This window comes from Periophthalmus magnuspinnatus, chromosome 8 (assembly GCF_009829125.3).
Source record: "Periophthalmus magnuspinnatus isolate fPerMag1 chromosome 8, fPerMag1.2.pri, whole genome shotgun sequence".
Classification (NCBI taxonomy): Eukaryota; Metazoa; Chordata; class Actinopteri; order Gobiiformes; family Gobiidae; genus Periophthalmus; species Periophthalmus magnuspinnatus.
This window is the reverse complement of record NC_047133.1, coordinates 9,961,639-9,976,814: the sequence shown is the minus strand read 5'-3', so window position 1 is coordinate 9,976,814 and position 15,176 is coordinate 9,961,639. Positions and strand designations below refer to the sequence as shown.

Genomic DNA, 15,176 nt, shown 5'->3' with positions numbered 1-15,176 from the left:
CAATCCCATGTGCCATGCTAATGCTTTGCCTAGAACAAGGGTGTCAAACTCAGATTCACAGTGGGCCAAAATAAAACATCGAGATAAACTTTAGTTTTGGTTAAACACAAAATCTGGAACAACTCAAGTTTGATATTACAAACATGAGAAATAAAATTTTAAATAAAAGACATCAGTAGCATTCACTTATTATTATTATTTTTTTATATAAATCTTCCTCCCACCTGTCTTGAAAGCTCCTGTTTTCTATCTTTCGTTTGGCCATTTTTGTGGAGGAGTGGACTTAATTTGGCCGAGGTGACCAGTAGCTTGGTCACTAATGAATGTCAACAGAAAAGGAGGGGCACTTGCCGGTCTGCGCACGAGTGTACTTTTGAAGCATTCTGAAATTTGTAGTATTAGTGGTGCATGCTCTATATACCAGTGGGCCAGCTCTAATACACATTTGATATGATTTCACGGGCCAAGTATAATTACACCACAGGCCACACCTTTGGCCCTTGGGCCTGTGTTTGACCTATATGGCCTAGAACATTTCACAGCATGGCATTCCCCTATGGAGCCGAGCAGGTGATGCCACCAGACCAAGTTACAGGTCAGATCTGTGGAGAGGACACCTCGCTCAGTGTAAGAATGTATGTTTTTAAAGTTATTGTCTAGCAATAAAAACACCTGAATAACCTGAATAAATGCAAGATAGGGCAGTTTAATGTAATACGGTGATGCATTTTGGCCACTTTTTGACCACTACACCTGTTAATAGCAAACTGTAGTGTATTCCAACATAAAACATCTACAAATTACTTTTAACCCACTTGTTATTGTAATCATGTAAAGAAATATCTGTAAATATCGGACTCCTTCTCAAGAGCTAAAAATGCATCATATCTTTGACTCCCTCCCCTTTTTCTCCTTTAAGTACACTTCTGCGTTTATAAAGTCCATATTTTTTACCTGACTCATTCTGATCATTTCAGAGCTCAAAATGTCTTCACTGTAATGTTTATATCTTGCTAGTAGCTAACTTTGACACTAGCAGCGACTTTTAAACTGCTCCCAAGTGTTAGCGGAGCTGTTGTGGAAGAAGTCCCCAATTTTGTGACTTAAGAAAAAGTACAGACCAGAGCAAAGAAAATACTCAAGCAAAAGTAAAAATATCACATGAAGTACCCTTTTAAAAATGTACTTAAAGAGTTAAAAGTAAAAGTATTTCATGTATATTTTGAGGTCTTATAAGGCTTCAAATGTAGTGATTTTGATAAAGTTTGTGCTGAATTTTGTTCAACGGAAACAATTGAATCAATGTTTTGTTTTTGTTTTTTAATTTGCTCAGCCTCAGCTTTTTCAGCAGGTCTCAAATAATAATAAAATATTTTTTTTATTTCTCAGTCCTGTTCAAAAATGGAGTAGAAAGTATAAATACCTGCTTTCAAATGTAGTGAAGTAAAAAATATCCACTTCGAAATGTACTTAAGTAAAGTACAGATACCTACAATTTGTGCAGTACTTTACAGCTTTTACTTTACTACTTTTGTTGGATTCCGCCGCTGTAGCAGAGGGCAATTCTTGGGCAGCTGTTTTGTATTGACTGCAGTCTAACTTACCATATTGAAAGCATACATAATTCCATACATAATATTTAGTGATTTTCATAAAGACTAAAGGTGCCTAAAAGTGAAAAGTACAAATCTACTACTTTTACCAAACTGACTCAGCATTTCCCGTTCGCCCTTTGCACTCCACGATCCCTGAACTACCTCAGCAAGTCTCGTTACTAACCAATTTAAATAATCACTAAATAGTACTTTTGTAACTTTTGACACCATTGTTCTTATAACTCTTTGTTTCGCCTTTTCGCTTATTCATGAATCCCATACAATAACTTAACTAAAACTTCCGCAAATGTGTCCCAAAAGCAGTTTCCGAACTTTATTTTTTCCCTCTCCAGATATTATTATTATTAAACCTTGTATGAGTAATTACATGTTTCAGAAAAGAATGCATTATTAATGGACTTTGCGGTTTGACTATGTTTTTTAAGGAATATGGTTTAGGTTTTGCAGAATAAAGAATAAATGAGAAACAATGTAGGCGCGGCGTTCTTCACAATAGACTCAGAAGTGCTGCATTGCACAAACAGGCCTGATGAATGGGCTTTCGCTGAGGTTTTAGTGGTGAGAGCGAACACAACAGTTTGTCTTCATTAGAACGCTACAAAGACGAGGTTCAAAAGGTCGCGGCGCTGGTCGGAGATATACTTTTAAATGTCATGAATATTTAAAACGCTTCCATCGTCAAGGTAACGCGCCACGGGGCTTAATAACGCCGCGTTCGGTTTGGTCGTAATTGGACCAATCGGAGTAAAGGGTCTCCGGGAGTTATGAAGACGGAGAGGTGGTTTGGAAAGTGATGGGATGACAAAATGGACGTACGCGTGGGTTTGAACTTTTTGTTGTATGCAGCCATTTTGAGGACTTTTTACCTGTCCAAAAGATCAGAAGTTTGGACACGCCCTTCCATTCAATATTTTTTTTTAAACTTTCAATATTTTAGACACATACAGGAGACATCAAACATACGAAGCAAAATATATGGAATTATGTAGTAAAACAAAATGTGGAAATAATAATATTTTTCAACAAAGCAAAGTGTGAGGATTTGAAGATAAAATATATCAAATTTTGATATATTTAGTAGAGTTTTTCTTTGCTACATAATTCCATAAATCTTGCATCATATATTTCATGTCTTCTGTAGGTAAAATATAGAAAGAAAAGAAATAATAGTATGAGATGATGTGTCCAAACTTGACTGGGAGTGTAATATTTAGTTTTAAATTGTTAATCACTATGACAACAGGTGTAACTTTTCATCATTCTGAAACCAATGGATTTGAAATGTGTGCAGGAAATCACATTTTTGTTTTTAATAAGTGAAACTCCTGTCATTTCACTGCAATTTTTACACATATAATGCCATGTTTCACACATTTACCATTGACCAATTCCACTTGGCAAAATTCTGTTCAATCTTATGCTTTTGTTCAACTTTACAAACTTTTCAGAAACAGTAAAACCTTTTGTGGCGATATCCTGACTCTTTAGTTTATCCTTAAAGCGAGACTATCCATTTTTTTGCAGCTTTCTACCATGTTATAATGTTGTTCCCTCATCAAAAACATGCCTGAAGAGGTTTGAAATGTCATCCAATGAGTCGTCTAGTGATCTCTCCCTGGCCCAATTCAAACCCTCTGGTTAACAGTATGATCCTGTCCAAGACTCCGGCCCACAAACCTACGTCACCCATGCACCCACACGGCTTTTTTACATAAATATACAAAAACAGGATGCAAAATAATACACTATGACTTCACAAATCTGATGCGATGTGAAGTAGTTTCATTATGGACGCTGATTCTGTTGTGAAAGCGCTCTGAAGGAGGAGTGACACGAGGGGCAAATGGAAGGAGGGTGAGTGAAATGAAACTGAAACTAATCACCATATTTTCCGGAGTATAAGTTAAAAAATGCATAATAATGAAGAAAAAACGCAGTTGTCACGTTGTCAGTGCGATGTGAAATTATATACTCAGATGCGATTTATATTCCACGTATAAGTCGCATCTGAGTATAAGTCGCTCCCACGGCCAAACTATGAAAAGAAAAAAAAGTCTGGAAAATATGGTAAATATGTTAATACGTAGTTTTCGTGGAATTTAGCATTTTCAAAACAATGAAACGTAACGTGGGGATCTAAATATGCAGCGTTAGCAATTAAAACCTCATAGATTTAATACCTTCTCTTTAAATAAAACACTCATTTTTGTGCTTTTTTCACTTGATTTTCTGATATTTGAAAAACGGCGATGGTAGCACAAAGCCACAGACTCCTCCTGTAGCTTTCACGGTCTGACTTGGAGAAGTGGACTAAGTGTAAAAGTGCTGTTTTAGCTGCAGAAAAGGTGCTGCCCTGACACAACGGGCTCATATGCGTCTTTCTGAGCCCACCGTAAAACTTTGATTTTGGCAGAGCTCAGAAAATGTCTTAATGCAGGAGATGGGCCTAGAGCAGAGGAGAGGCCAGCGGTGAACTAAGAGCTGATGTTTCACTGTGCTCAGTTTAAACCAAGGTGTGATGGAGAGAGGTCACGCCAACATGTCTCACAATATCTTAAGGTCCTTGATTAAAGACAAAACAATTAAAAAAAAACAATAAAAAACTGTGCTGACAGCTCACTCAGTTACATTTACTTAAAGCGACCATCGCTAATTAGATTTGCAGACACGCCCTTGTTCTCAGTTTTCTCTTTCTTCCTTCTCTCTTTTCTCTCTCATCCCCTCTGACCCCCTCCTCCTCTTTTTTGCCTTCCCTCTTCTATTTCCTCCTCTCTTTCCCCCGCTCCTTGCCCCTCCCCTCCTTCCTTTTCGTCTCTCATCCTTTCTCTCGCTTTTCATCTCTTCCCCTTTTCCCCCTCTCTCCTTACCTATTTCCTTCTCTCTCTCCTTCTCCTCGCCTTCCTCTCTTTCTCATGCTTCACCTTCTCCTATCTATATATCTTTCTGTATCTGTATCTTTCTTTATTGGCTCCCTGGATCCTCTGCTCCTTTTCTTTCCCTTCCTCCTCCTCCTTTCTCCTTTTCTCCACTCTCCCTCTTCTGTCTTCTCTCCTCCTCTGTCTCCTTCTATCCTCCCCTCATCACTCTCTTGGCTCCTGTTCTTCTCTTCTCCTCTTTCTTTCTCTGTTCTCATTCCTCCTCCTCTCTTCTTTATCCTCTCTTTCTTTCGCTCTTCCCCTTACATTTACTTAAAGCTACCATCTCTAATTCAATTTGCAGACTGTTGCAATCTCACTTTTCACCACTAGATGCTACCTGCGTTACTGCTGTCTAATAGTGTGCCAGCTTTGGCCTGAGAGAAGAAGTCCAGAGAACATAGGTGAGCCAGAATAAAGGCCAACTGTACGCTGTGTAGATTAGAATTTATTGTGTTTGATTTATTCATTTATTTTCAAATATAATGTACTTTGAAAATGCCAAATGGACCATTATTTCACTTTGTGGGAGCCAGGCTACTTCAAACTATAAAACTATATATAAACCATATGGAAATTGTTGCCTGGGATCCAGAATACACGCTTTTCCTACTTCCTACTTTACTCTTTGTTTAGTTTAAATGGGCATGATTGACAGATGGTTTAGCCAATCAGAGACAAGCGTGGTATGTCCGTATCAAAACAAATATGGCTGCTTATAAGGGGGAAAAAAAATTGAAAATATATCACAAGGGACTGAAAATCATCACGGATTTCTACAGAATCAATGAGTGAAACTTGATTTTGTTCAAAATGATGGGTGACCAATGAGCTTTTCCATTTCACATGTGTCACAGAAATAAACAAATCTGATTGGAAGACCGTGTTTGGTTCTGGCTAGAGATGCGACAAAGGAAGTGGGGACCAGACTGATGTACCGTATTTTCCGCACTATAAGGCGCATCGGAATATAAGGCGCACCTTCAATGAATGGCCTATTTTAAAACAAATTTCATATATAGAAACGAGTAAAGCCTCACTTTTTCAGTTCATTCCTCATTCACGAATCCGTCGAGTTCTTCCTCTTCAGTGTCTGAGTTGAACAGTTGGTCGAGCTCATTCAAAGTGCCCGATTCCGTCTCGTCAAAATCACCATTATCCGTGTCGCTGCTGTTGTTTGGCAGTTCAGTGACAATTCCTCCCTCCGTGAAACTCGGACCACAGTGGAGACTGATATATCAGCCCAGGCATCCGCGATCCATTGGCAGATTGTGGCGTATGTCGCCCGGCGCTGTCTCCCCGTTATCCCTATAGCGTCGGATCCTATCGTCGCCGTTAGACTCGCGGTTGCGGACTTTCCAGCAGTGTAACTCCACGCCCAGTCGTGCTCTCATGTAAATTCAAACGGCGTCTCAAAGCGGAGACATGGGGCTGTCTAAATATTTTACCATCATTACGGTAATCTGCCTCTGTTGTCCTGAAGGTGACGAATGAGAGCGCGGGGATTTTCCCAGTCATTTATTCGACGTGTAAAAGAAAAAATACGGATGGATGTGTAAAATAGAAGTAGTTGTGTGAAAAAATGCAGTAAATTCTGATACTTCGTTTAACATGATTTTTATGGCTAAAAAAGAATAAAAGTGTAGGTCTAGGTGAGCTATACTGGGCCATAGTGTGCTCAGTCCTTAAAGGGTTATTACCACTATTACTTTTAGGTGCGCCTTATAGTGCGGAAAATACAGTATACAGATTGATATCAGTCAGACAACAAATAATGTGTTTGGTTCATATAATGCAGTACTCAGGTTACGTTGAAATAACAGCCTTTCTGCTTTCTTGAGTTCAATTTGTGGCCACTACACAACCTCCACCTCCACCTATAAGAAAAGCGTAAGGCCCACACAGTTAAAAGTAAAACAGGATATAAATACTACAACATAAAAGTCTCCTTCTTTGTCTTGCCCTCCTGTGGAGTCATGCCCCATCACGGTCTACACAGTTTTATGGGAGACGCTTTTCACAATCGCACTTTTTGACTTTTGAGTTCAGGTTTGAGCTGGGACGCCGCGGGAGGTCGCCCTATCCTCCGCTCCCAGTCACTTCACACCGGGATCGTTCAGTTCCTCCGCTCCTCAGCTTTCTTCTGCTAAACTACAGTGACACAGACAAGGTTGGGAGGAAGATGTTATGACTGTTTTAATCATGTGTCATTCGCGTTATATTAGTTCTGTTGAGTTCACAGGAGGAGTTTTGAGAATCTTGATGTTTTTTCTTGTTTTTTTTTTACCCTGGTAAAGGAAAAAAAGGAAAAACTGTATAACTTAAATTTGACAGTAAAATGAAATAGGTGCAGTTGCAAATTGTGGATTTAAATCGACAGAATAGAAGTGGTTTTATTTTACATCCATAAGCTATTTCCTATTTCCTGTATATTGATAATTGACATATGGACTAATTTTGATAAATAGTTTTCAGATGTAGATTCAAGTTGAAAGAGTTTTCTCTTCCTTTCTTTTTTTCTCTCTCATCCCCTTCATGTCCCTCCTCTTCCCTGGCCCTCCTCCTCCCTTCTTTTGCCTTTCCTGCTCTATTTCCTCCTCTGTCTCCCTCTCCTTGGCCCTCGTCTCTCATCCTTTCTTCTCTTACCTTTTCCCTCTTGCCTTACTTATTTCCTCCTCTCCCTCTCCTCACCTTTCTCTCTCATTCTCCTCCTCTCTATATATCTTTCTGTATCTATACCTTTCTTTTTTGCTCCTCTGGATCCTCTGCTTTTTCCCTTTCCCTCCTTTCTCCTTTTCTCCTCTCTCCCTCTTCTGTCTTCTCTCCTCATCTCCCTCTGTCTCCTGTCTCTCCTCCAATCATCTCTGTCTTGGCTCATGTTCTTCTCTCCTCTTCTTTCTTTCTCTCTTCCCCTCCTCTCTCCGGGCTTCTCTGTCTCCTTACTTATCTCACACACTCACATCCCGTCATCTTATCTGCTCCTCTTTTACCTTCTTTTCTCTTCCTCCTCTCCTCTCTCTTGCATTTTCCTCTCCTCTTCTCTCTCTCTCACACTCACATCGCCTCATCTCACCTGCTCCTCTCTTACCTTCTTTTCTCCTCCTCTCCTCTCTCGGGCATTTCCCCTCCTCCTCTTCTCTCTCACACACACTCACATCCCGTCATCTTATCTGCTCCTCTTTTACCTTCTTTTCTCTTCCTCCTCTCCTCTCTCTTGCATTTTCGTCTCCTCCTCTTCTCTCTCTTTCTCTCTCTCTCACACACACTCACACCCCCTCATCTCACCTGCTCCTCTTTTACCTTCTTTTCTCCTCCTCCTCCTCCTCCTCCTCCTCTCCTCTCTTGGGCATTCCCCCCCTCCTCTTCTCTCTCTCACACACACTCACATCCCGTCATCTTATCTGCTCCTCTTTTACCTTCTTTTCTCTTCCTCCTCTCCTCTCTCTTGCATTTTCTTCTCCTCCTCTTCTCTCTCTCTCTCTCACACACACTCACATCCCGTCATGTTATCTGCTCCTCTTCTACCTTCTTTTCTCCTCCTCCTCTCCTCTCTCTTGCATTTTCCTCTCCTCTTCTTCTCTCTCTCTCTCACACACACTCACATCCCCTCATCTCACCTGCTCCTCTTCTACCTTCTTTTCTCTTCCTCCTCTCCTCTCTCTTGCATTTTCCTCTCCTCTTCTTCTCTCTCTCTCACACACTCACATCGCCTCACCTCACCTGCTCCTCTCTTACCCTCTTCTCTCCTCCTCTTCCTCCTCTCCTCTCTCCAGTCTCCTCTCAGTATTGATGTGCGTCCCGATCGGGGCCGAGTGTCTCTCCGTTTGAACACCTGTTCCAGCCCCCCTCCAGATGGTTAGCAAATCTCCATGCATTTGATATGATGTCACCCTAATCTGGATACAGCGCGGCGGCTCCCATCAAACCGCACTGCCTTAGGTGGAGACGCTAGCATCCATATGTCCCAATCCATGTTTACCCTCCATGTTACTCCTGTGGCCCGTGGACCCGCTCCCCAATGCTACACCTATTGCTTTTGGATTTCGGATGACGTCACAAATTTCTATAGGTCAGTTTTATTTAATACAAATGGGAGTCGCTAAAATGAATTTTGTTCAAGTGCAGATGTTTGGTGTAATCATAGACTGTATAAAGAAGTGGACTAAGTGAGCGACGTCTCCCGTAGTGTTCAACTCCAGTCAAATGAAGCTAATCGATGCTAGCAGTTATAAGGGCGAATTTGGAGTTGGGTTCCATATTAGGAACTTCTTCCTGCGAGTATCATAGCAACCAAAGAGCCAATCCGGAGCGAACCTGTTGAAAATAATGCTCCTTCCCGCTCACATCGCTTAGCAACGCTGTCAATCAAACCTGTGGCTAACGTTAGCAGGAGCAACCACAATTTGTCCGTTATTAGTTTTCATATTTGGTTTACAGACAAAGTTGTGAAATTAAAACACCAGGATCATGTGGAGCAGATTAATACGAACATTTTCAGACCAAAATGACGAGGTTCACTGCAGCAGTTACAGAGAGAGGGATGACAATTTTTCAATGTAAAGTCAATTGAGGCCAGAGTCGATGGAGTCGGAAGCGTGCCCATGCTCACTTGGAACGAGATGTCCAGGGCGTTAGCTATGTCCATTTATATATGCAGTCTATGGGTGTAATACACAGAGTCCTTGGGTCCAGTTAATAGAAATGAACAGATTCAAAATGTATGAATTTACATTTTAGATATTTCATGGAAAATACAATGTATTCAATAAGAAAAACTGTCCCTTGGCCCCATCTGGGACCATGACATCATCACATTGTAGAATCTGAAGACCGCTAATACCATTAAAGTGCTTTACTTTCAGGTATTATATAAATGGTTGTCTGGCAAGTCCAGACCGATATTTCTCTGTATCTTTATACAGAGCGATACAATCTGGTCCCCACTCCCTCCGTTACGCCTCGAGCCATTAAGACAGTACCGTCCAATCAGATTTGTTTATTTCAGTGATACATGTGAAACGAAGGAGCTTATTAATCAACCATCATTTTGAACAAAATCAATCTTCCCTCACCTCAGATTAACAGTTCAGTGCTTCAGTTATTCATTCTGCAGAAATATGCCACGTGTTTTCAACCCCCTCTAATATTTTTTTCCTTTGTTTTTGCCTCGTAAACAGCCATATTTGTTTGATACAGACGGACCTTGCATGTCACTGATTGGCTAATCCAGCTGTCAATCACGTCCATCTAAACTGTGCGATTCACCATTGACCAGCCTCACGTCTCTGTAGAGAAGTAAGTGCCTGATCTGGATCCCAGGAAATGTAAAGAGACAGCAGTAATGTAATATAGAAAGCATTTGTGATGGAGCTAGAGGATAGGGCTGGGCGAGATGACATAATAAATGAATCACATTTTTTTTCCTTTGGATATATTTTTGTTTCGAATTATTGATTCCTATGCCAACGATGCAAACTTCCAGCACCCTGAAACTCGTGTGGTTTAGGACAAAGCTGCATTGGAGAAGGATTAAATGCAGCCAGACATGCAGCCCTAAACTGATGGGCTTGCACAACATGTTGTCTAATGAAAAACACCCATTACAGACTTTGTAAAAGTCCCAGACGCAGCAACTTAAAGCCCCACTGCACAACTTTTTAGCCAAAAATTAGAGCAAAATAAAGTCTTATATTTTTATTATAGATGTTAGAACTGCACATACAAACATACTGCAAGCAGGCTTCCATCTCCACCACAGACTGTATATATAAATAGACATAGTTAGCCTGCTAGCCGCCGCATTCCAAATAGGAAGAGTGCATGGGCGCCCTTCCGTCTCCATTGACACTGGTTTCAATTCACTTTACATTTGAAAAAAAAACCTGCTGCTGTCAGGCTAATCATTTGGGTCTTAAAATGTTTGTGTTAACCCACTCTACATGATCCTGGTACTTTTATTTCTCTATTGTGTCTGTAACTCAAGATATGCACATTAACAACAGACAAGTCAACTGCCTTCTTTTCCGCAGGTCGCTCCCGTTAGCGTTAGCAACAGGTTTGATTGACAGCGTTGTTAAGGGACCGCCCCCTGCCAAACCAGTGATGCATCTTCGCTTCATATTGGCTCTTTTGTTATGATGATACTCACGGTTGGAATTCCTAATGTAGAACTCTGCTCCAAATGTCCTTGATGAGCTTCATTTGACTGGAGCCAAACGCTACGGGTGACATCACACTCACTTAGTCCATTTCTTTATACCGTCTATGTTCTCCACAAACTAGACTCAAACGTGGCACGGAGGAGGGACTCACGGTTTCCATTTCAATTTCATGTTTAGAGAATTGTGTCTCTAAAAGTGTCTGACTTCACAGCCTAGAATCTTGTGCAGAGGATACAAAACAGAACTCATACGACCATCTTGATATTTTTTTAATAAATAAATAATACATAATCAGAAATTCTATCATAATACTTGCCGATAATCTGAACCCTCCCCTCGGGACCTGCACTATTTTCATATTTGTCCATGCTTCTCGTGTATATGCCACAGGGAACTCCAAAATACCATTCATCCGCTCGAAATCAATACAGTTTAGTCTTAGCTATATTTAGATGATTTTCCGCGGTTTACATGGCTGTGGGATGATATTTCAAAGCAGCACGTGTGGAGTCCATTGAGGAAAAACAGCAATTTGTGCACCCAGATAAAGGGAATGGGTCTTTACGGCACTGCTCCCAGACATGTAATCTCCTCATATGTGTTTACTCTTGCTCCCAGGATCTGTTATGGTTTCCCCAACACGGAAACTACACTTGGAAAACTTTTAAATGACTTTTGGATTGATCAGATTGTGGAAGAACATGGAGGAAATATCTTAAATGTTGTAGAAGTCCTGCTATGAAATTGTGCAAAACGGTCTTAAAGGTGTATATTATTGCATGTGATGATGACCCAAACGTGTGCGTTGTGAATCTCGTAGACATTTGAGTGATGTTATTAAAATTTTAAACTATAAAAAAGCATAATCGTGAAATTGACTGTTCCAAAGCTGAAACTGTCACTCTTGCATATTCGAGCCAGATAAACCATAGCTGATAACTTAGCGCTTTCACCCCATAACCAGTCGATTCCTGGTTTGATCATTGAACCCATAGCGTTCGGCTCCGGTCAAACGAAGCTCATCGAGGCCAAAGTTTATAAGCTCGAATTTGGAGCCAAGTATCAGAGCAACCAGTGAGCCAATCCGAAGCGAGGTTCTTGAAGGAAACGCCCCTTCCCCGGTTCAGCAAGGAGGTATTCGCATTTACCGTAGCAACACCGTCAATCAAACCTGTTGCTCACGCTAGCGACCTCGGGAAAAGAAGGCGACTGATTTGTCTTTTATACAAGTTCATATTTTGATTTGCAGACACCATCGCGAAATAAAAATGTTTTTCAGTGTAAAGTGAATTGGAGTCGATAGAGCCGGAAACGCGCCCATGCTCATTTCCTATTTGGAGCGAGGTGGCTAGCAGGTTAGCCATGTCCGTTTATATATACAGTATATGATTTTCCCCCATCAACCCAAAACATTCATGCCAGGCTAATCCTCGAACTTGTTATTTCTGACAGATTCTGGCCCATATACTTGTTATATCCTCAGGCATTACTCCTGACACAGTACATAGTGGTATTGGTTCAAGAAGGGGTCATATACTAAGAACAAGTATTCCTACTAGCCAATTCTACTTAACTTTTAATGAAATAATGCAGGGGGGAAATAATTGATTGATGTTTCTGTTTTGAACTTGGAAAAAGAAGGGGGAAAAGAAAGAACATTTTTATTTATTTATCTTTTTACTCTTTCTGTAATGGCGGAATAGACCTTGGTCCTTCTGTTGGCCGTTTCCTTAGGGGAGTGTTGATGGAGAGTAACCCACAGATGCCGCACCTCGATGGGATACATTTACAGTGGTTGGTCCCTGATGGTGTCTCCTGCCGTTCACAGCCTGTTCATTGGAGGAGCCACCTTCAGCACAAAGTATTCACGCCTCTGCAGACCGGGAGCCATTTTGAGGACTTTCGATGAGACCAGATCGTTGAGGGGGTCTTTCTTCATTATCTGTTTCTGCTGAAGTGTTTTTTTATAGCATATATTTTGAGCTACACTGCTGCCAACAAATGTTTCTCGTGGGTGAATAAAGTTTGTCATAGTCTAAGTATAGGGTGTTAGTGCTTCACTCCCACTGTGAAAGAATCTAGCCACCTCTTTGTGTTTAAGAATATGACGGTACACATAAAAGTAAGAATAACAAGGAGAAAAATATATAAAGTGTTACAAAACTGAACTGAGCAAAGATCGGACTTATGTAATTGTGTTCTAGAAAATCAATTTTGTCATCTTTTAGTTTCCAAGTCAAAAAATTACAACAAAAAAAAGCTGTAAAGTTATATTTCCTGAGATGTCCTTTGGATCGGCATTATGGTTTACATAGTTTTCATTCTGTGCAACTGCATATTTGAACATACCAATATACCAGTGGTGGAAGACAACAAAGTAAAAGTAGTAAAGTACTGTACTTTTAGAATTTTTAGCTATCTGTACTTTACTTAAGTACATTTTACAGTGGATATATTTTACTTTTACTTCACTAGAGTAGAGAAAATGTATCTGAACTTTCTTACTTCACTGCATTTTTAAACTCGGCTGAAAAGTAAAAAGTACTTTTCGTATGATCTGAGGGGTTATTTTTACCATGTTTGTGGTAACATCCTGACTAGATTTCTAGAGTTCAAGCTTTGGCTTTGAGCAAACAAAAATAAATACCCAAAATGTATTAGAAAACATTAAGAAATTGATTCGTATTGCTACTGCTGCCACTATATTTAACACTTAAACAAATGAACAACACTTGTGTGAAATCTACTTTTCCCTCGTAAAGTACATTTTAAAAAGGTACTTAAATACTTTGACTTCAATAGATTTTGTCATGTGAAGGTTTTAGTTTTACTTGAGTAACTTTTTACCTCTGTACCTGTACTTTTACTCAGTACACAGTTGAATACTACTCGACCACTGCATTATACAAAACAGTCACACACGCAACACACTGATCAGAGCTGGAATCGAACTAGGAACTTAACATGACCACTCTACCTCCTGAACAGCCCAAAGCATTGAAAGTCCAGCTAAACTTCTTCACTGACATTAATGACACAGCCTTCCCTTAGAAATCCGCATCCCTGCATTTCATCTGCCCCTTTCTACCCAATCCCTTTTCTATCTTCAATCAATTTTGCCATTTGATTTTGTTTCTGTCAAAAGCATCACCCGCAGTCATATACATGCAGAGACGTCAGCGGTTCACATCTCTGCACTTCAAAAAGCCGTGGCCATAGTTTCATGTCATAGCGCCTCTAATACATGCTCCAGATACATGCAGATAGAGTGTGCATGTACTGCATAGGGTCCTGCTTTGATCACGCTCTTGTCATGTGCTCAATTATATGACTTCCCAGAGTACAGTCACAACCTAACATCACCTGTTCAGTGGTAATAACGTCTCCATGAAGATAAGCAGGTTTGGACTTTTTACTAGAAGTTACATAGTGTACCAGATAATTTGACTTTTTCCTTCTTATACCGAATTTGGGGCTACGATTTAGTGCTAGTTCAGACTTGGTTCTGGTTTAGTCTATTCCGTTTGTCCCATCGATCTACCAGTGCAATTTCAGGGGGGGAGCCATCTTCAACTCTAACGCTTTTAATTCTTACCCCATGCAGTTGAACGCCTCTCCTAGTCTGCACCTAATGTAAATCAAACTACGCTCTTTCATGCAGCCGGCGTCCGAGTACGTACGGATCTTTGAGATTTGATTTTACGACATCTCAGTTGTAGTTCCCGGTATTACATGCATTTTGATAAAGGAGTTTAAAGGTCAAAATGGACTCAGGTGAGCGTTAAGCCATGTTATGTCATCAAAAACACACCTGGAGCTGTGTTTTGTTTCATTCACACATGATTGAGCTATTCTTTGTCTACATCTCCAAACATGAAAATGCTCTGTTCCACCTTGTGATGTCATGAAGTCGTTACAGCTAGCTTTTACCTTTTTATTCAGTAAAGATTGGCAATTCCAAGGCTGAAATCATCCATATGATTCTAATGAAGGTGTATGGAGTTTAAAAACACAGGTGAGCTCTTCCTGTATCAACACATGACATCACAAGGTGGAGTGTTTTCTGTATGAGTGAAGATCTCAACCTAAATATGCAGGGTTTGTGTGTTAAACATGTGTGAATGAAACAAAATACAACTCATGGGATGCTTTTGATGATGAAACAACATTAGTTTTACGAATAAGAACTTCAGAAAATAGCGTAATATGGACCTTTTAATTGGACTAGGCCGGTGATCTGGTTTTCCTGGTGTGCAACATGACGAGAACACCAAAGAAGATCCATCTATACGCAACAAGGTTCACTGTGTTGGCGCCTTTCATGCCGACTTTAAACGTATGTAGATTGTGCATACATGTACCGCATAGGGTCCAGCTTTGATCAGGTCCGTGGGTTGCGTGACTTCTCCATGATGCAGGCCTCAACCCACCCATTCACATGTATTTTTAAAATGGCCTCCTCTCTGCTGCATTAGGACTTGTCA

General features: G+C 40.5%; 1 protein-coding gene across 1 annotated transcript in view; it reads left to right on the top strand.

Annotated features, from left to right (window-relative positions):
* The window catches only part of rbfox3a (RNA binding fox-1 homolog 3a), a 1,019,729-nt gene that overhangs the window by 575,659 nt on the left and 428,894 nt on the right, over positions 1-15,176 (top strand). The gene's annotated exons all lie outside the window — the stretch shown is intronic.